At 41.6% G+C, this 21,362-nt stretch overlaps 1 protein-coding gene across 2 annotated transcripts in view; it reads left to right on the forward strand.

Moving 5' to 3' along the window:
• The first annotated feature begins 13,478 nt into the window (after nt 1-13,478).
• Nucleotides 13,479-21,362, forward strand: part of ZMIZ1 (zinc finger MIZ-type containing 1) — a 350,182-nt gene continuing 342,298 nt past the window's right edge. The window contains exon 1 of one of the 2 annotated variants that reach the window (XM_085064018.1): nt 13,479-13,497. The gene's annotated coding sequence lies outside the window, so the exon portion shown is untranslated. The remainder of the gene's footprint in view (nt 13,498-21,362) is intronic. The other variant, XM_085064021.1, reaches the window with a different exon arrangement.

Below are 21,362 nucleotides of genomic sequence, written 5' to 3' on the forward strand. Positions count from 1 at the left end.
CTGTAGGATGTTTGTGTAGCAGATTTGCATCTTAATTTTAAACCAAACTTAAACGTTACTTCCTATTTGGTTTTTCCTTTTGCCACAGACTTCGGCAGGCAGCAGAGAAAGCCCCAGCAGCCATGACCATGCCTTGCCCAGACAGCTGAAGAGTTTGCCTGTGCCAGGAGGATTTTGCCCAGAGCACTGCCACTGCCACTGAACTGTCTCTTACTATCTCTTGTACTCTGGGTGTTTTATCTGCCAGGAAACAGGGGAACCTGGCCACTCTCCGTGAGCTCCATAATGATAATAACGAAAGGTATCAATCAGATGAGCTTCATTTGAGATGAAGGGAAAGGGTTAGAGTTTTGTTATAAAAGTTTATTCATGGTGAGGAATTCTTGAAGATTACTCTGCCGTAAGGGGGTTTACTTTATTTACAGATCTATACCAGAAAGCTAGAAATAAAGACTGGACTGTGGCTTTGCTCCAAGGCCTCAATATGTGTACTTTGCTGCAATGGAGTAGAAGTGAAACAGAACACCTTTGGAAGCTCAGAGGAGAAATATGTGGAAGAAGAAATTTTCTGTAAGCAAAAAAAAAGTCAAATGCCTCCTTCTTTCTGCCTAATCATCTCAGCGGCTCTGAGCAGGAAATTTGGGGATGACAAAGACATTTAAAACTCTTCCCTCTAGCCAACCCACCTGCCCAAGTGCTTCATCATCTGCTTCTCACAAACTATTCTGACAAATACTAGGGGACATGCCTGCAAGTCAGCTGCCCATGCACAGCACCAGACACCACAAAACGTCAGAGATGGTCCATGGAGCAGTTAACTTACAGCTGTGGATACACAGGAGGGCTCTTTTCTGCACAAGGCAGCATGTTCCAGCTCCTGTGTTTGCTCACTACATCCTGTATATTTCTGCTAGCATAAAGTTCCTCTTCATTCCAGGCAGTGGTATGAAAGGCCTCGTGGTTAATAAAATCCTTCACAACCTGGGGGATGGCCACCAATGTTACAAGGTGCCTGAGGGACTGACCTGTCATAGTTTCAGTTAAAAGGGAGAAAAACATACCCCTTCATGTAGTGATGTTATAAAAGATCTCCCTTTGATGTACATGGTTTGATGAATTAAGGGTTTTCTTCTCAGAGTTATGCAGTTTAATGAATGTTTTCCTGTGTAGCAATAGCAGCAGTGTTAGGTTAAGTGCTGTTAGCTGCCTTTACAGGCTCAGAAGTAAGAGAATGGCATAAAACTTGATGCACTACACCACAGACTTTCTCCTCTCCCAGCATGCTAACTATTGAATTATTAAAGACATGATGGGATTTATTGTTCACATTCCATTATGAAATGCAATGTGCTGAAATAGGGCTGACCTTGAGGTCTCTTTGCCAGCTCCAGATCCGGTTTCTTCTGGTTGTCCTCTGCCAGATAAGTTATTAAAGTTGTCAGTGGTGCCTCAGAAGGCAGGTCTGGTCCTTTCTTTCAGAAAGGATGTGTGTTTGTGACTGCTGTCTTATGACTCTGTAGAAAAGCAGGAGGTGAGAGGGTCTCAAAGCCTCCAGAAGCCTTGGCCATGTGCAGGCGACTCTGGGCAATGGGAACAGGAGCACTCTGTGCTGGCTGGAATTTCCTTTCTCAGGAGCTGCAGCTGGCACTCTCGGCCTCCCAAAGATGACTGCAATGAAGTCCTTTTTCCAGACTAAATAATGATGCTAATGTAAGCAGCTCTCCCAGAGGCTTGAATATTTTTAATAAGATTCTCTTGATTTAAATCAAACAGGTCTCTTACCTCTGGCTCTTCTAGGAGCACAAAAAGGCTTGTGGGACTTTCAGGAAAGCAGTAAGAGGAGAGACTACTATTTCACTCCCTCTCTCTCTCTCTCCCCCCATGCTCATTCACAGATGTCTTTACCATTTTCTCTGGGTTTGGATGAACATTCCTGCAAGTTCATCAGTTTCAATAAAACCCTCACCTGCTGTGTGAAGGAGACTATCCCATGGAATTGAGCAAATTTTGGATCAAGTCTCATGCATTTTTAAGTGGCCAGTTCTTTACCAAGAAGCTTCACAAGCTGAATCTAACATTTTTCACAGTCTATCAAGACTTCCTTGCAAAACATTGGCAAGCACAGGAGCCTCTTGAGTAAATTCAGGTCTACTAAAGGAAACAAACTTGCAATAAACTCTGTTAGTGGATATAAGGATTTAGTTTGGCACTTAAATTACATAATTTCAGGATCTTCCTCAACCGGAACTATTGAGGAAGAGCAATAGGATAAAGACTCAGAGATGCCTCTTCTAAGATCTCTCTTGTAGGAGTATCTGTGGATGCAGCTCTCCTATTTCAGCAGAAAGACCTTTCTGACTGATCTTGTGCATTATGTGAAGAGAGACACAGAGCAGTTACATATTCCAGATTTTTCAGGTGAGCTGTGAAGCCCTGGCCACTGTGGACACTGATTAAGCAAACTACCTCTCACTAGCAAAGTATTTTAAAAGTCTTCAAAGTCTGGCAACCACTGTAGTGCTCAGCATCCTAGTATTAGTATGAACTGCTAGGTTGGGTACAAAAGATGTGTGTAACCATCTTGCTAGCTGATGACCTAAGTGTTGCACAGGAGTAGTCATAGGACTAAAGCTTTTATTCTCAAATATTAAAAGCATAAACTGGGTTTTTACCATCTCAAGTTCCTGAAGCATTGTCAAGCACTGATTTTTTTTCACACCTCTATTGATAATGTGGTTATGTGTCTGCTGCACTGCAGTAAAAGGTAAAGCAATTATCATATAGTGTTTATCCTTCTGTTTTGGAGTACTGTGAAACTCAATTGAAGGGTAATCTAAATGCATGAAAGACTACTGACATACAAAATCTTGTTATTACTTTCAGGACAGAAGAAGGACAAAAGGCACAGTAGTACATCATTTGCTAAACGCTGGCTTCCATGAAATCTCAAAATCTTATTTTTATATCTAGTATTTCTGATAAGCCATTCCTTAAATCCATTCTATTTAGCAGTTTCACTTGCATCCCTATACGTTTGCTCTCTAGTATCCAAAAGAGGCCAGTCTGCACTAACTAAGGAAATTTCATCTTATCCCTTACCATCAGAAGCAAAAAAATGATAGAGAGCCCTTTCCATACCCTATCCCCAACAGATGTTAAACAGCATTTCTATGTATTTTGAGTGATGTTAGTACTGATACTTGGTTTCAGAAGATGAATGCTCACCCATACACAGGATTCAATTAACATTCTTTTATGACTGCATCCATATTATTCTTAACAAGCAGACTCCTTGGTGAGAGTGAATATTTACCTCATGGCATTAAATCCACAGCTTTCTACCACAGTCATTAATGGTCATATAGCAAATGATCATCTCAACACCCTGGCTACATTCCAGTTCAAGTAATTATATTCTGCCTCTCTTAATTTCCTTTAGAGAGTAATTGGACCTGATAACAGTCTTCACTTGTTATCCTAAACTGCTCTGCAGCCTGACCACATCTCAAAGCTTCAAGGACTTAATCACAGCTCCCAATAGGTGAAATACTGATGGATGATCTCTCTACTCACCCCATCATTTTATCACATACAAATCCATTAATTATTGTAACACCATCTAACAAATTCAGCTCTGCAGGTACTGTAGACTATACGACTTGTATATTGCTAGCTGCCCGAAGACATAAGTCAGGAGCTTAAATGATCTCAGAAACTTATGAACTCATTGATTTTAGGAAGCTGATGATATAAAGCTGCTGCACCTTTTACGCGCCTCTGACTTTGCCTACATTAGTGAGCCATTAGGCACAGTAAGAGCAGATCAGTAGGACAGTGCAGCTGCCTGGGAGGGCTCACAGTCACGTTTAGAGTGCATGTGAGTTGCCATTTCACTTCAGACTGCGTTTAGTTTGATTTACTGGACTGGACATTCCAAATCCATGAGGTTTAAATGTAGGCTATGGATCTCTTTTCTCCCTTAAGGAATTGAAGCACCATTGGTGTGTTCCTCAAGTAGAACTTCTGGTTTAGTTTCCTTCGCAAGGAATATTATTCATATGCACCAAAACAGCAAATCAAACCAGCATAGGATAAATGGGAATAATTTCAAGATTTGCTGCAGAACTGCTCTGCTCTCCTGAATGTTAACATGGCTGGGGACCCACTGCACACTGGAATGCACTGTCATCTAGTCAAGGACTGTTAAAGGACAACAGACTTTAACACAGGACAGCTCTCTGACCAACCACGAGACCAGACAATAATAAGGAAACGTATAACTGACTCATAATGTTCAAAAGGAAGTTTTTGGGGAGGAGAGAGGAAGAGACAAGCATGCTTCTGTAGCCTGGTGGGGGGCCGTCTTCAGGAAAAAACTCTTGAGCCCAAAGGAAACTGTTCCAGATGGTGAAGAATCTGAGAGACAAAACATGTAGGGTTCATCTGATATGTGCTAGTTTATTTTTGAGTGATTCCAGAGAGACCAAGCAAAGAAGTAGGGATTTTGCCCATTTGTACTGCAGAACAGCTAGAACATAGAAGACATCTCAATATGGTATGAACTGCCACAGCTGTGACAGTGGATGGGGGCTCCAGCATCACTCTATGACTCAACAATTCAAAATACTGGATCACGATAATATGAAAAATCTTTAACATCAGGAGAAAGCAATGAGAAGAGGTTTTGCATTTCTGATTTAGTTAAATTTCAGATCCAAATCTACTTTAAAGTTATTTAAGCTTAAAATAATTCTGAAAATGTTTCATTTTAGCAAACTTCTACCAGAAAGGAAATGAAAAGCAAAGAGAGGGTGTTACCACTTTTCTTTCCCTCTTTGGGGGGAAAAAAACCCAGCAAAATCATCTATAGCTTTTTTTCTTATTTTTTTTTCCCACAAAAAGAAATATATCTATGCAGGGAGATTCATCCAGTCTGGTTTTTTAGTTGAAATGTACCCAGCAGTTCTCTGCATGCACCATATATCCCAGTAATTTATTACATGATGTGAAAGTCAGTCTCTCAGAAAATAAATACCTTAGAGCCTGCAGCAGCCAGAAGCTGAGGTGTCCTAAAATGAGTATTAATCTGCAAGGAAAAGGGTGACTAGCTGGAGACGTAAGAGCTGTGTTGCAGAGATGTGTGTGGCTCCTAGGGAAGCTCATGCTCAAATTCTTGTGAAATACACCATTTAGCACTCGCTGCTCTCCAGTCACATTCTTTCACTTCACTGTTTATATTTATTCACCTTTTTTTGCCTTCTGATCTTTGCCATAGCTTTATAATTTTCAGTTCGCTTCCCTAACATTAAGTGCAAAGAGTGTGCAACCAAGTAAGACGTGCTCAGGAAAATCACTAGGAACATGGTGTCCTAGGCCAGGCATTATCCTGAGGAGCCAGGCAAGATTTTATTTCAGTTGCATTCTCTATATCCCTGCGGTGCCTCCCACTGAAGATCATGAGAGTGAGGCAAGGCCTTTCTCTGTTACCATATTACCAGATAGTAAACATCTCCCCTACCTGGGGGTGTGGGACTGGAAGGTGACACCCGAGTCATCCAAAGTGATTCCTGCAATGGTGTGGGAGATACCCAGTGACAGGAGGCACCTCAGCGTGATGACTTCACACCCTCTGCCAAGGAAATCCTTCCTCTCCCGAGGGTAAATAAAAGCTATAGATTAAAAAAAAAAAAAAAAAAAAAAAGCGGATCAGGTATTCATGATTTATCACAGACATACAAGAAGGGCATCAGAGTACTGTGAATACCCTGTGCCACTGCAGTAACAGAGACTGAATTGAACTTCCCAGCCATTACAGACAGCAACTGTACTCCATGTTACAGATAAAACAAAGAAAAATCCAGCTTTAAATGGAACAAAAATTTCTTACTAATTCTGAGGCTGTGAATAGGACACGTTGACCAGATAACTTACAGAATCCACAAGCCACATCTTGGACCTAGCAACTTCTGATCCAAATACATCTGCTATGAGAGAAGAGCAAGGGCAAGCTGTCCCATGTGGTATGAAATAACCTGTCCCTTGCCTCGAGAAAGGGAAGGTGAAATAGGGTAACTATATAATGAAATAGTGCTCCATCTGCCTGTCTTTTGTCCTGCAGTGCAAAGTCTGTTGCCATTACTCCATCAAAATTAGAAAACAAAAGTCTATGTGCCAGTAGCATTAAAAATATGCTTCTTTCACAAATTACAGGTTGCAAATAACAATGGGAAGTGGCTGCAGTGCTTAATAAGAGTCTTTAGCTCTGTCAAAGACACCTATGCTCAACCAACTGTAGCTGCCCATTATGCTCTAAGAGCTGTTGAAGTCCTGTCTGTATTTACAGGCTTTCGGTAACAAAACTGTGCCCTGTGGATGGGGATCAGCTGCTCATTCAGGGCACATAACCCTCTGCAGGGTGCTGTGACTGGTCCTCTCTGTCGCCCTTCTGAGCAGGGGTCAAGCTGTTGCCAAATTGCCACATTTCTTCCAAAAGACATGGATGAACAGACAAGGGTGAACATGCTGTTTTGTAAGTCCCACGCTGATTATTTTAATGACCATGGGCCCTTCTGGAAACCTTGTGGGGGGTACAGGACATCACAGATGTGGCAGGAGCCCAGCAGCTGACTAAAAGCAGTCCTGGGGGACCCACTTATTCATGGACAGCTGCATGTGCTAACAACAGACAAGCTATCATCCTTACTGCCATCGCCAGTTGTAACTGTGAGGACTCAAGGTAAACCCCAGCAGTATTCAGCTGTAATTCCCAGTCAATGGGAATTGTCCTGATTAAACTAAGAGTGCAGCTCATCGAGTATTTGAAACTCCACTTAAAAGTAAATATTGACATGGTTTAAAGGGATTAACTAAGATGACTGGATTCTTGTTAAAAACTTTTTGAGAGTAAAAAGAGCCTTTTACAAAGTCTTACAGTGTTTTGAGATGCTGTTTCCTGTGATAAAATGGAAAAAAGGGGAAAACTTGCTTTAAAAATATAGGAAAAACTCATGTTCCTAAACACTTATCTTTAAATGACAAACTCTTAAAATAATAGCTCCCATAAAACCACGCATCAAGTAGCTCTGTGTGTCACTTATTAAAGGACAGTGGATGATGCCACACTGGCAGCAAAGAGGTAAATAGATTAAATTTCGCAAACCCATATTCTTTACTGTATGTAAGCAACATGAAGCTGTCAGTCCTGAATTTTGTCCACTTTTATTTCTCCTAAGTACAAAACATTTTGCTTCTCTTCATCAGTCACCCCATGTGTACAATGAGAATAATACCTGTAATATCAGCTACAGAAGAGATTTAGAGGGAGGGAGGGAGGGAGGGAGGGAGGGAGGGAGGGAGGGAGGGAGGGAGGAAGGAAGGAAGGAAGGAAGGAAGGAAGGAAGGAAGGAAGGAAGGAAGGAAGGAAGGAAGGAAGGAAGGAAGGAAGGAAGGAAGGAAGGAAGGAAGGAAGGAATAGGGCTTTGCCACACATTCCTGCTCTCCAGCAAGAAGACTGAGTGGTCACCCCAGAGCCCATGACTAAGCCAAAACCAGGGAGGCTTTCCCCTGCTCGTGGCAGGATAACCCCATGGCAGCTCTGTGCCTGACCCTGTGCTTATCTCCCGATGGAGCTGGAGCCTGCAGTTTCCCCAGAGCCTCTATCAGCGTCGCCCAGGCGATGCGATAGACCCAGCAGGGGAGAGAGAGCATCCCCTGCACTGCCTCCCCTCAGCAGCAGCCCGGCACAGCCTGCTCCATATGCACACGCAATAAACCACAGTATGGGCTGCTTGCTGGGGCTGGGGAAGGAGCCGAGGCTGTTAAAGAGAGGAAGGAGAGATAATAGAAGAAAGACATCAATATTACCAAAGTCTTTCGAATCAAAACAAACCTCAAAAAAAGCTCCCAGCTTTCAGCAAAAATCCTAGAATTAAATCTTTGACTTAGTAAATTCTTCCTTTTAGAAAAGCAAATTTTAAAATGCCACAGTGATGAACAATGTAATAAAAAAAAAGCCATCATATTATCCTTGAATGAGGTTTAATAAAAATCAAATAAAAGCAATTATCTGAATTTTCAAGAGGATGACTTCTTCCTTCCCTGAGGTACAAAAGAGAATGAATTCAGGAAATCATTAGAATCAGAAACTGGCGCTGCACAACAGAGCCAGTGTTTGCTGTACAAAGACAAACAGAAATCTCCTCCCAGGCTGACAGGCTCCTTGCTAAAGCTGTTGGAGTGGAAATTCCACCTATAGGTGAAGGAGGGTAATTAGAGGCACAAGAATTTCTTTGTAGTAGGGCTGGCTTTTCTACTCCAGAGCAGGCTTTGGCTTTTCAAGTATTCATATTCTTCTTTACTCATACGGAAAGAAATTGGACACATCACAATGTTCAGAGCTGCCCACAGGCCCCTCTAAGCAGGTACATGGGAATTAACACCCACTAGCAAACACCATGGAGCACTTGCTGCTCTCTCTTACTCCAGTGTAAATCCAGAGGGCCCAATCCATCTTTTCCTTCTGCCTCTTTCAGCCGTCGCAGCTGATGGAGAGCACACAACTTCTCAGTTGGAAAGGGAAATCCAAATCTTTTGTGAAAATGTGTTGATTTCCATTACACTTTCAAAAGCAGAGAGCAGAAATGCATTACTTCGATTCTCTAATTTATTTTGATAAGAGGAAAACATTTCATGCTGACTCATTTCAATTTCTTTTGATTCCAATGTTATGGTATACTAAGTATTGCAATATTGATATTACTGTTGAATATTTTGATGACAATCATGGATTTTTAAATATGCATGAGGAATCTTCAATATGCCAACTGTTTTTTATTCACACTTTGAATGAAAACAAATTCTGAAGTAGAAATCTTACCATCAAACCAAAATGTATAGAGCTAGATTAGACAGAAACCACTTGGCAGCCAGACTCAAAGCAGCTCCACTGACTTGAGAGGAGCAGCTTTAGCTTGCAGCATTGTTCCAGGAGAGCAGAACTATGTCCTCTGTGTTACCAAGCACCACTTGTGAATGATTAAAGGCCATTTAAAAGGGGCAATCTTACCCTGCTTGACTGATATTCATAAATGCTCTGACTGCTGCCAAAGGAGGATAGCTGAAGTTGGATGCCACATTTTCACTGTGAATATCCCATGACTTTGCCATACTCTTAGATCATTTAGGACTTGGCTCAGTCTTGCAAAAATGGGTCTTTACATATCTCATAAAATATTGTCACTTTTCCTATGAGCCTGAATCTTGCTCTGAAGTCAAACTCTTCGTCACTGTTTTTTGGCAGCCAAACAATTAAAGAAGCAAACACCAATTTCAAATGTGCCAAGAAAAACATAACAACAGAAATGTGAGATTGAAGGAAAGAGACAGACAGGGAGAAAAGAGCCCCTCATTCTAACCGTGCAACAAATTGTATGTAAATGGTCCATCAGAGAAGGCACTGGGCTGCATGAGTTTCCCTGTTGAGCATTTTGTATAACTTGGGTGTTAACTTCATGTCACAGAAGCAGAATAAAATCACTGAAATGGAGGGAAGTTTGACTCTGCTCCCATTGATGCCCTCTGGGATTCATTGTTCAGCTTCCTTGAAAAGAAAGCAACAGCCTTCTTGTTACATATGTTTTATAATACTTGGAATTTAAGTAGTGTTAGGCCAGACTGCCAGGTTTTTTCACATACATTTTCCCCAGAGAAACAGCTACCTTCTTCAGTAGTCTCAACAGCAAAAAAGACTGAGAAGCGCACGGCTTTCAAATTAAAACATGAAAAATAATCTCACTGCAGGTGCCTAAATATTACATGAATTACATGAATTCAGCTCTGGCAAGATATGACTTCCACATTCCTATAAAACAGGAAAAGGATTGTTCATATATTTTAAAAGATCAGTCACTTCTCTCTACTCTTTCCTCCAGATCAATTTAAAACAAGAGAGGATGGATGTTGCATTTCAGGCTAAGGGATTGTTTTATCACTTTTTTACTTTTTTCCATCTCCGTCATTTGTGACAGAGATGTATGGTTGTCCTGCTTGTCTCTTCCCCTCTCAGTAGGGCAGAGGGGGAAAAAGTCTCCCTTTAGTCCCCAAGGACTGATTCTAAAATATCACACAAAGAAGCAACACTGAAGAGAGAATTGGCTGCATTAGCCAGGATTGCCCAGAACTGGGATTTCTCTCATCTGTGGCAATGATGAAGCAGTACAGGCACAATGAGAATTAATACTTTCTTCTCACTAAGATTTCCTTTAGTAAAGGTGACTTGTGATTTCAGGACTTTGATGAGGGTACCTTGTATTGCACTGATCTAATCTTTAAGTCGTTGTAGAACGTAAGGTTGGAGGTGTCACTGGTAACCTCTGCTCTTCCCATCACATGAAATTATAGAGCATGAATAGAAATAACTTGGGTTCCTAGTTTCCATCCACAACTTTAATTTAGTATTTAAACAAAGCCCACGGTAGCACCCATACAACCCACACTATATATGCTTTCAAGTTTTGGGAATATTTCAGATTTTTAAAGATGTAGTAAAAAGTGGTCTTAAAGCCACTTCTACATCTTGGAACTATTTTGATAGGGTATAACTGCTGCATGCCTGTTGCCAAAAGAAAATAAAAATCCAGAAAAGAAATATAGAAGAGTAGAATTCACAAAAAGAACTTCATCAAAAGTCAGGGAGCCATTGAAGTCAAACTTGCTGCATGAGCCACTGTTTAAAACACTCAGAAAATGTAGAATCACTAACACTAACAGGAAATCAAATGGCTGCTGTTTCAGTGTGTTTACTAGAATAATGTGTATGTATAGAGATTAAACAAAATAAAACCCCACAGCAAAAGAAATCGCCTAAATGATTACTTTTCTGTTTTCAAATTTTCAAGGGGAAGGGAAAGTGGAACAAGTGTAATTTTGCTGGGAACCATAGTGTTATTATTCTTCTTTAAAAGAACAAGCACAGCAAACAACCTACTGCTAGTTCACTTCCCTTTGTAGCCATATATTGTGCACAACAACTAGGAAACAACTGCCCAGCTCTGGCTCACACCAGGGATGAATTACTGCCTGCCCTGTAAAGGGAAAGCTCCGTAGATGTTTGTAGGAGGTTAGTAAGGATGACATGCTCAGGTGGTGTAAGTTCCATTTAAATGATGATGACTCAACACGGTGATTTAAAATGTGCAGACACTGTTGCCGACTTGTTGGAACAAGGCACTTGACAATGCAGTTTCCCTTTCAGAAACAGGTTCAGGTACAGGTTCTGGTCAAGTATCTGCCACTGATTTCGGAGTAAATCCTGATGCCTGGATTTGCGAGAGTATCTTCTGTTGCTGGGTGCTTGGGTTGCAAATATCCTGTAAAGGGCAGCTTCACTGTGGACAGGTTTGAAACAGCCATGGTTTGTATATTCCAACAGTCCCTGCTAATAACCTGCTGTGTCAGCTGTTTCTTGTGTGAGGATCTCAGAGCAACCAGTTCATTTCACAACCACCACCTGTGATGTTCATTGATATGCATATATTTGTATTTACTAGATCTACTTGTATTTAACAACCTTTATTCATGTTTTTCAGGCAGGCCAAAAGAATCACACAGATGTTTAATTTCTAAATAAACTGTTTACTAACTGCAGATATTTTCGTGTCCAAGCTATCAATTTGACAGACTGTGGACATGATTTTCAGACAAGTTGAGTGCAAGTCTTCTTGCTAAGGAATGTGAATGTCACCTGTACCATCAAACTGCTTTTGCTAATCTGATTAACCAAAACTATTTTCATAAATTAGGCACTGACCACAGTGCTTCCCAAAAAAAAGGTGCTTGCACTAAAGCAGTAAAGACTGAGTAGGACTGGCACTAAAACATCTACATTGCCTCCTTCTATTGGTATTCTAAGTAATCGTGGTCATTTCACTTCTTGAGTCATTTCACCTTTTGATGATAGCTTTCCCACCCATGAAATGGAAATGCTGGCACTGACTTTGCTGGTAAAAAGATGTTTGAAACATATTGGAAAAGCAACAGTGACATTTAGGCAATACGAAGAGAAGAGCTCTGTGTTTGCACCAGGCCTGGCATTGCAAGTGCTGCAGCTCACAGCTGGAGTATGAAATATCAAAAGGACATGTATGGATAATATTAGCAGATACCATGAATGCCTTCAATTCACTAGGTCTTAAAAAGGTCCCTAGAGCCCAGGCAAATTAATTTCTCTCCTTGTGAAATGTAAATCTTCCCCAAACAGAGGCATGAGATTTTTTCTGTCTATGCAAATATATTTGGGCAGCATCAGGTCCAGGGGACCTTACTGGATTGCAGAATTACTCGGCTTGGGTTGTCCTTTGGCTGGAAGCAAGTGTTTATCATACAAGTTGCCACTAGACATAAACATCTGAAAGACCTTTGGTCCTGCATTAGCACAAGTTAAAGCTCGAACCTAACCTCGCAATGCTGCTGTACAACACAGACAAGCTGAAATAAATTCCCTACAGACACACAGAAAATGTTCTCCAGCTGTAACCCACCTCGTCTGCTTTCCATTCATGCCCTCAAACCCCATATTCCATGGTTTTAGACATCCATCGTCCATTATCTGAAGAACAGAAGAATTTACTGAAAAATTAAAGCAAATTAATACAGCAGATAACTCTTTTAGCAATGTTTTATCCAGAAAGACTGCATTTGTGTGAAACCCTCTACTCCTGAAAGATTCTCAATTAATTATAAAACATTACTGCAAATTGAAAATTTTTAAATGACACCTTACCATCTTTAATCCTCATCAAGCATAAGTATAGGAATTTCTATTAACATAGGAAGGAAAACCCTTGAAGACATGTCTATTGTTAGAAACAAAGCTGAAATTGCTCTGTCCCCAACAGCTTTTCTTGTTGGATTGAACCCCACCAATTAAAAGCTGTGTTTAAAATAATTTTTACTAGATTTGATCAATTATTATCACATAGCTAATTTTTTTTCTTTAATTTTAGCTTTAAAAGTGAAAGAGTATTAGGAAAAATTACACTGTTTTGATTTAAATGTAGTTTTGGTAATTTTTCCTCTTATATTAAGTAAGTGCAGAAATATTTATTAGTTCACTTCTCAGAAGTTGGGACTAGGATATTTGCAGAGAGAAGGGGTTGTTTGACTTAGGTTGCTTTTCGTGGGTTTGTTTTTTTCTTTAAAGCAAAAAACAATTGGCAGATTGCACATTCAAAACTAAGCTTTAAAAAAAAAAAAAAACAACGGCATTCCTGACAACTCCTCCAGCCCAGGAAGTATTAAAGAGAGAGCTCATTATTACCCCAGCTGTGGCTGAGGAGCCAATTTGAAACAGCTGTACTAAAAACCCTCCTGAAATTAGCAGCTGGGTACACCCCAGGGAGCCTTAGAGAAGGTTTGGAGTGTAGCTTTACAAGTGTCTCAAGACTGTGGGCTATGGTTTTGGATCTTCTCTTCCCGAGGGGCCTGTCCTCAGTCCTTCAGGTAAGGAGCATAGCTGGGCACAGTAGTGGTAGGAGATATGAACAGAGAGCTTTTTGACCTTTCTATATGGGGTTAAATTTAAAGTATCAATGTGTGGGTTTGAGTCCTATAAATCTTTTCAAAGTTTTGTTGCAAATCCTAGGAAGCTCTCTTTTGTGTCTTGGCTTAAGCTATTAGGTTTTAGTAGCTTAAAACTCTTGTGTTGATTCTCTGTTGAGGTGTCCATGAGTGAAGGTGGGCAGCTGTGTATATACCCAGTGAGACTGCTGCTGTGCTGTGAGGACCACCAAGCACACCCAACGTCAAACGAGGGGCAATGGTGTACAGAATATTTCTGCATTAAGTGCAATCATGTTGATGCTTTATAAGTGGTCTAGGTCTTATGCATGTAGACACATTTCAATGGCTAAAAAACTGGCACTTGATGTAAGTGATTAAGATCTTAACCATTGTGATTTGAAAGGGAAAGCTTTTTAGTGTGAAAGGCTTAGTAGTGCTCTGACTTTGTAATACCTTATGTTACCTTGCTGTGCTTGTTGAACAGCCCCTTGTGGCCCTGGCATAAGGATAATGGGATTGTTCTAGGGAGCTGCTCAGGTTTGCTGTCAGAGGTGATTAAAAACAGCTAAACAGCTGGAACATGCATGTCCCGCTTTGCTGGTTTTGTAGGAGATGTATCCTGTGTGTTTCCACAGCTGCATTTCCTTCGTATGCCTGAAGTCATTAATGTGTAGATCGTTCTCCCAGAGCCGAAAGGTCCATGGGGCGTGGCAGCAAAGGCTCAGCCGAGGGCTGCAGCATGGGGTGGCGGGACAGACGGGCAGCTCCTGCCTGTTGCACCAGGGAAGTGCTTGTAGCAGGGTCGGGCTACTCCAAGGAGGAAACCTGCAAGTTTGCATCTGAAAATTTGAGGAGGAGAATGCCTGAAGTCTTAAGGGAGAGCATAAAAGGGGGAAAACCCCAAACCAAAAGCAACTTGAATGTCCAGTGTATGACTCTTGCGCTAAGACAGTGCACCGTGGTGGGAGATGGATCCAAAACCAAGCAGTGCCAGGATATTTCCACTGACATGTTCAGTGGAGTGTGATAAGGCCTGTGGGAGAGGGAGCAAACTGGTAATATTAGGAAGTGGTCATAACGACAGCAAAAAGAGCCCAAATTCACTTCTCCTGCCTTTCACTGGTTAAATGAAAAAACTGGGATGTTAGGTGGATAAAGTGGGGGAGTACTTGATCTTTAGTTTTAACCTCCATGTGTTCTGGGGTTTTGTCTAGGTTTTTTTATTTTTCAAGTATGATAAAAAACTCTGAAAAATAGCGTGCCTGGGCATGACAGCTGCATTTGATGATATAGTGTCCTCTATCCACTTACTTATATAAAAATATCTGCATTTTATTCAAGAAGCAGGTTCTCCTGAGCTTCCTCCTCCTCCTCCCTTTTCCCACTAGGTTACATGACTGACACTTTTGCCATGACAAATCCATGAGTGTCTTAAAAATTTACCATGAAAACCCTGGAGCTTTAATTATTGTGCATTTACATAATTAGTGCAAATACATGCAATTACCATGTGTACCTACACAATTACCAGCTACAATGATGTACTAACAATCCTTATTAAACTTTAGTGGGGGAGGGATGCATTGATTGTATGCACAAGCAACATCTGCACTACAGTCTTCCTTCTTCTTGCACTTATCTGAAATAGCTGGGAGTGTTTGAGGAGGGGGGGTTGATATGCTGAAAGCAGTGACATACAGAAAGTAGGTCAATAAGCTGTCCAAATTAGAGTTCTAGTGAGATGAAAATACAAGACATACTTCCAGCAATGTTTTCAGGATGGCATAGCTTTTGCAGTTAGTGCAACACTGACAATTCTTGATTACCTATCAGTTAATTAACCAAATTGAGAGGTAACTGTGCTGCATCAGTAGTATATTCTCTATCACATCTGCAGTTTACCTGAATCGAATTTCCAAATTTCTCTCGCATCTGCACTCTTCCTCCAGTTACAAGTGTCAGCATGACTGGAGTCCTCATGACATGCCCCTTGGCTGCTATGTCAAGCTGAATGTCTACCACTGGGGAAAAAAAGTGTTTCCAAATTACTTAATTATATTATTTATCTTAATTAATCTTTGAATTATGATGAGGGGAATTTCAGCTTATGAATGCTTTTTCTTGCAAAACACATGCTTCCTTTATTATAGAAAGTATTTAACATAAATATCCCAAGCATTGAAAGCCTGCTAATTCTGTCGTTCTCTGGGCTTTTCTGTTCTCTAGGAATTTCAGTGGCCTTCTACTTTTCTTGGCTCACATACAATAAAATACAGCAAATGATGCATTAGGGACCACACCTCTTCCTGTTGTGTTCAGTTTTGCACTTATTCTCCTATTCAGCTGTAAGGAATTTGTTGCCTGTGGTACTTTAGCTAGAGAGCCTTATTACCAAATTCTTCACTGCTCCTTCTGCCCTATGTAGTCCCCCAGAATAAGATGGAAAATAATCTGCTGCTTTTTTTGTTTTGTTTCCTACACTTCATGGACCACAGATCAAGTCTTCATGGTCTTTTGTGACACTGCACATATGCCTCTGGAGGGTAGAGCCACAAAGAAGATAGTGGGTTTAGTTTTGGTTTGTTTTTTCACCTCTTCTTAGACAGTGGAAAACCATAATGTTTGTTAGAGCTGTGAAAAATGGAGAGGCTAATTGTTGCTGCTAAATGCAATAAGGTAATACTTTGGGCTCTCAGGCATGTTTTATGACCAATATGGCAGTTACTGAATAAAATCCCATGCTCCAGAACATTTACGTATGTAAACAACTTATGGTTATTTATTCATATTTTATGAACTTATATTTTCTTTTTCTGAAACTATATTAGCCATCCCTTGTGGTACTAAATACAGTTGGTTAAGAAAAAAATAGATTACACTGCATGCTAAGTTGGAGGACCCATTGAGAATCCAGTCCTAAGTGTGTTTAAAGCTACATTTTATTTAGCACGACTAGCTGTGTTGCAAAGCATTATAGTGTCCTGGCAAGCTCTGTCTGGTAGGCAGTACTTCTCATGGTCTTGAGAGTAACATTTTACTGTTGTTTGCTCCCCTTTCATGTTGTCAGCCTAGCTAGTTTAGACTAAAACCTCCCACAGAAACTCAGGCCAGAGCTGAACCCAAGTTCTCCATTTGGTGCTGGCTTTTTGGTCATCTCTGTCTCCCAACTGCATCACATAAAAACTGAAGAAAAGGGGAGAAACAAAAGCGCAACTTTGTGACATTCATGTTCTACACGTGGTTTAATTTGTTGTTCTTTAAATCTCATTAACTTTCTCTATTAAAATTTAGCAAGGCTAAAACAAGACCTGCTTCCTGAAAATATCTGGCAGTAGGTAGTCAGATGATAGAAAGATGGAGTAGTATTTCCTCTGCCATCTGCAAAATGGGAATCCACACTATGGACATCTCAGTTAACACACCAAGTGCTCTCAAGGTAGCTGTAGGCATATCTGGGGTTACATAAGGCTATCTGATTGTATTATATGGAGCAGATTAAAAATAAGGTCCTGATGTTTGTGGTCGTTCAAAATCCTTGGGTATTTTTTTTTTATGATGTTGTGCATTTCATGCTGGCCATCTTCCAGCATGGCCAGCTTTGCTAATTATATTCTGCTTGAGTACATTCCCCTGAGTTTCAATTTGGATAAGGTTTTGTTTTCTTTTTCACTTTTCCTCCTGAAACTGTAATAGTTGGAAAAGCATTTAATAACAACAGAAGTGACTACAGTCCCTATTTACCAATCTCGGTTGCAATGCTTAGAGATGATTTGCTTTAAGGGCAAGGTTTGGGTAAGTCAAGTGACTTCAGCCCAGACCAAATTTTGATTTGAGATTTCTCAAAGCTCAGATGTGCTTGGTTCTTAAACTTGGACTTGGATTTGGCTCTAACAGGGCAGTGTTTTTTATCTTCTTAAGAAGTCAAGATTGCATGCTCAGAGGTACCTAATGTTTATGTCCCCATAAAAGCATCCTCTTGGCACTATATAAATAGCATGTTTACAATGCTCCATTTCCTCAGCTCGCATACGTTAAGTTCCTGTTCAGTATGTTACACATGGTATGCCTTCTCTTCCTATTTTTCACCTTGGGTTTTTTTGTTTTTAAAATGTACACTTGACTTTTGAAGGCATACATCCTGGTTTTCAGTACTATCTTCCTATGTAATTTTAAAGGCTTTATTCGCTTTGTGAAACTAATCAAATCCCCCTGTTTAATCCAGCATGGTGTGCATATGAGAGCTGGAGACAATGCTGTAAACTGTAGCTCTTTATCCTTCTCAGAGGATGCATACCCCTTGCATGGGTATGAGGCATGGGAGACCTGAGGCATGGGTGCAAAGTTATTCAGCAGTCAGTTATGTCTGTTTGCAAGACTGGAGGCTTGTTGGGTGTCTGTGTTGCCTTACTGTGGCACCCCATGGAGCCCCTAGATTAGTTTTGGACTTCGAGTACTGAGAACTGCTTGCAGAAGACTGGGGTAAGTAGCGGCCTGGTTCACAGAGAATGACTCTAAAAAAGATGTGTCAATGTAAATTCCCATAAGAGACAAGATGTGTATCCTTAGTGACTAAAAAATGTTTCATTGATGCTCCTAGTCTTGCCTATCGCATGGAAGCTCCTTTGGAGGAATCCAGTCCCCCATTTGAGTCACAAATGACTCAGTGACTTCAGCAGTATAGGTTGAGGAGAACCAAAGCATGAAATTTAAGACAATATTCAAATGTTTTCAGGCCTCAAAAGGAAAAGGGGAGAGAAAAAAGTCCAAACCTCCAGCTACTTCCTTCTTCATGTCTTGTAATTGTTTTCAATTTGTTTTTCTCAGTAAAATTGTTTACTTTGTCCTCTAGGACTCCAGTTGCATAACTGCAAATTTCCTTAATGTCTTTGCATAGCAATTTCATCTCTAATTTATGAATCCAAGTAAATCCTGTTTTCTTTCCCATACTATTAACAAAAAGACAAAAATGGACATAGTATAGTTTCTTGTGTGTGGTATAATGTGTACAGCCTGACTCCAGCCTCACTGAAAGTTAATCTCACTTTCACACAGACGTAATTTTACTGCATCCAGTAGTATTTCTAGTATCCTTTGCTGTTGCTATATCAGAAAATTACTTGCTAAACTTCAGCACAACTATTGATCAGAATAAGCATTTGCTTGAGCTAAGCCCATGGGTTATGACAGAAGAGTAGATCAGAGATTTGTGCTAATGGATAAATAGTTCCATGAGGCCCCAGAAGACTTCTAAATGTGTGTACCTGGAGAGCATCAGCTGGTGTGGAGCCACGAGTGTGACTGTAGCAAACAGCCACCAGAAGAGCAATGCTGATGTCAGCCCGTTATGAAATCAGCACTGATAGCAGGCAGAGTTTTGTGCATACTGTACATCTGCAGTCCATGCTGGGCTTACCTGAGTGAGCTCCTAACCTAGGGAGCCTAGTTTCTAGTGGCTGTAGCACCCAATACCTCAGTGTGGACTTCAAATCTAAGTATTCACTCCCTCCCTTTGGGCTCCATGGTCTGCACAAAATCCTACACTCCAAAAAAAGCTGCATTGATAGCAGTTACCTGATGAAATTTGCATACACAAGTAACCTGGGTATGTCTAGACACAATGTCTACATGCCATCTCAATCAATCCCATTTTCATTATGGTACAGGATGAATTATGATAGTAGCAAAACCTAATTTGAACTGCAGCTGAAGAGGGTTAGGGGGAGGTGATATTCTGGTTTACCATACAATCCTCCGGAGAAAAGAGTTCAGATCTGTCTTAGGTTATGTAACAGAAATGAGGTTAGCAGATTTGGTCTAATCCCTCGCGGACAGGCCCACCACAGAGCATGGAATAATGTGGATAACTGTCTGTCTGCCTGCTTGCTGACGGCTTTGCTTCTGCAGCAGCAGAGTGCTGTTAAGCCAGGATCCCAGATCAGGCACTGAGGCTTGTGCAGCCTCTGTTTTAAAAGCTGTTCCAAGAAGTCTTGGTCTCAGAACTGTTGAGAACATGAAGAGTAGCCTAGTCTCTTAGAACAAACAAAAAAGGCCTGATCCTTTGTCATTTTGTGAATACTGCTTTTGCTTTGCTCTGACATTGCAACAGAGTTGGACAATTAGGCTGATCGGTCTAATTGAGGACTTTGTTTAGAGGGGTGTTCTTGGGCCAATACTGAATACCTAAGCCAACTCTGCCATACATGTAAACTCCTAACTCTTTTTTCAGTCCAACTGACCAGTCTACGCTTTATGCCACAGCAGGCAATTGGCAGTGAATTGGAGCAGCTATAAAAGTTCTTTGTAGTGGATTAGCCTGGTCCCTGGCTGAAAAAAAGCACATCAACATGCATTAGTGGCACCTTTCTCAATTCATGAGTCATAACAGCACAGGTCAGAGATAACTAAGGCTCTTCTAACCCTCAGCGAATTAATTTAATTTACAAAAAAACTGATAAATACACTAGATAAATTGCCACAACCACTTTTGGGGCGAAACTTCACTGGTGACCAACACATCCGATGGAGGAAATGGGGACTGTCTCCTGTGACTGTAGAGTGAAGGCCTCTGAGTGGGCCGGTGTAGCAGTTGGGATGTGGCCATGACACCACTTAACACATGCTGTCACTGCAGGCCGGCTGAGCTCGAGTGACTGCAAATGGCAAAGGCTGCTAGGGTTGCACATCCCCCGTGGACAGGTATCACATCCAACCCCTTTGGTGCCTCTGAACAGTGTGTGGCAAACCCCGATTTAGTAGAGGCAGTTCAGAGGGCACAATGGCACCTGCTAAATCACTACAATGATTTCCTGCACGACCTTTATTTTCCAAGACACATACTGTATTGATCAGGCGACTTGGTTTCTGAAAGAAGTCAAGGTGATGTAGCTGGTAAATCCTGCATAATGTGCTCGTGTGGAACAGTTTGCAGAAAAACTACAAAAAGCTTGAAAAAGTAAATGTATGTTTACCAATCTGTTTTCAGCCTAGATGATATCAGTGGAAGTTGTGCTTAAATACAGTGAACAGGCCTTGTAACCTTGTAACAGTGCTGCTGCACACAAAGGTTTAATGTTCTAATCTTCTATTTCTGTAAGATGGTTTCAAGAAATAAAGCATGAAAACCTATTCCTTTGGCTTTGCCCATGTCAAATACAAAAGTTTTGACGCCTGAAAAAGATATTAATTGCAAATTAATTCTTAAAGGATGATGCCCAGACATCTGTGTGATTATCAGGACATTACTATATTGCTACCGTGCCCTCTTTGGCTCCCTAAAAGGCTGGGTTTTTTCTGCGCCTATTTTAATGACAGCCATCTAATGCTGTGCAGGAGTGAAACGGGCTGCATTGACCGGACGGTATCTGCTGTTTAACTCTGCGGACTAGAGCTTAGTCACGGGGCTGGTGTGGCTCGGGCAGGGCAGCGCACTGTGACACGGGACAGGCGAGGGGTCAGTGCGGGAGCAGAAGCCGCACTAGCTGGAAGCGCTCAGCTCCTGGCCCCGAGGGCCCGGCCGTTTAGCGAAAGCGCTCCCCTGACGGGGAACAGGGCTCGTACGTGCGGCAGGGCAGCGGGCCTTAGGCCGCAGGGCCTCCCCGCACCACGGCCGGGGCCCGGCCCGCCCTGCCCTGCCCTGCCCCGCACCGCGGGGAGCCGGGGCCCGAGCGCTACCGCCCCGGCGGCCGCCGCGTCTTCCGGGCAGCTGAAGGCAGCGATTAAGGCGGCGGAGGCCGCGCGGGGTACGGCGCGGGGGGAGGGAAGGAAGGAGCCGTGAGACGGAGAATCGGCTCCGCTCCCCGTCCGAG

The sequence above is a fragment of the Lichenostomus cassidix genome, chromosome 6 (assembly GCF_008360975.1).
Source record: "Lichenostomus cassidix isolate B80296 chromosome 6, HeHo_3.0, whole genome shotgun sequence".
Taxonomy (NCBI): domain Eukaryota; kingdom Metazoa; phylum Chordata; class Aves; order Passeriformes; family Meliphagidae; genus Lichenostomus; species Lichenostomus cassidix.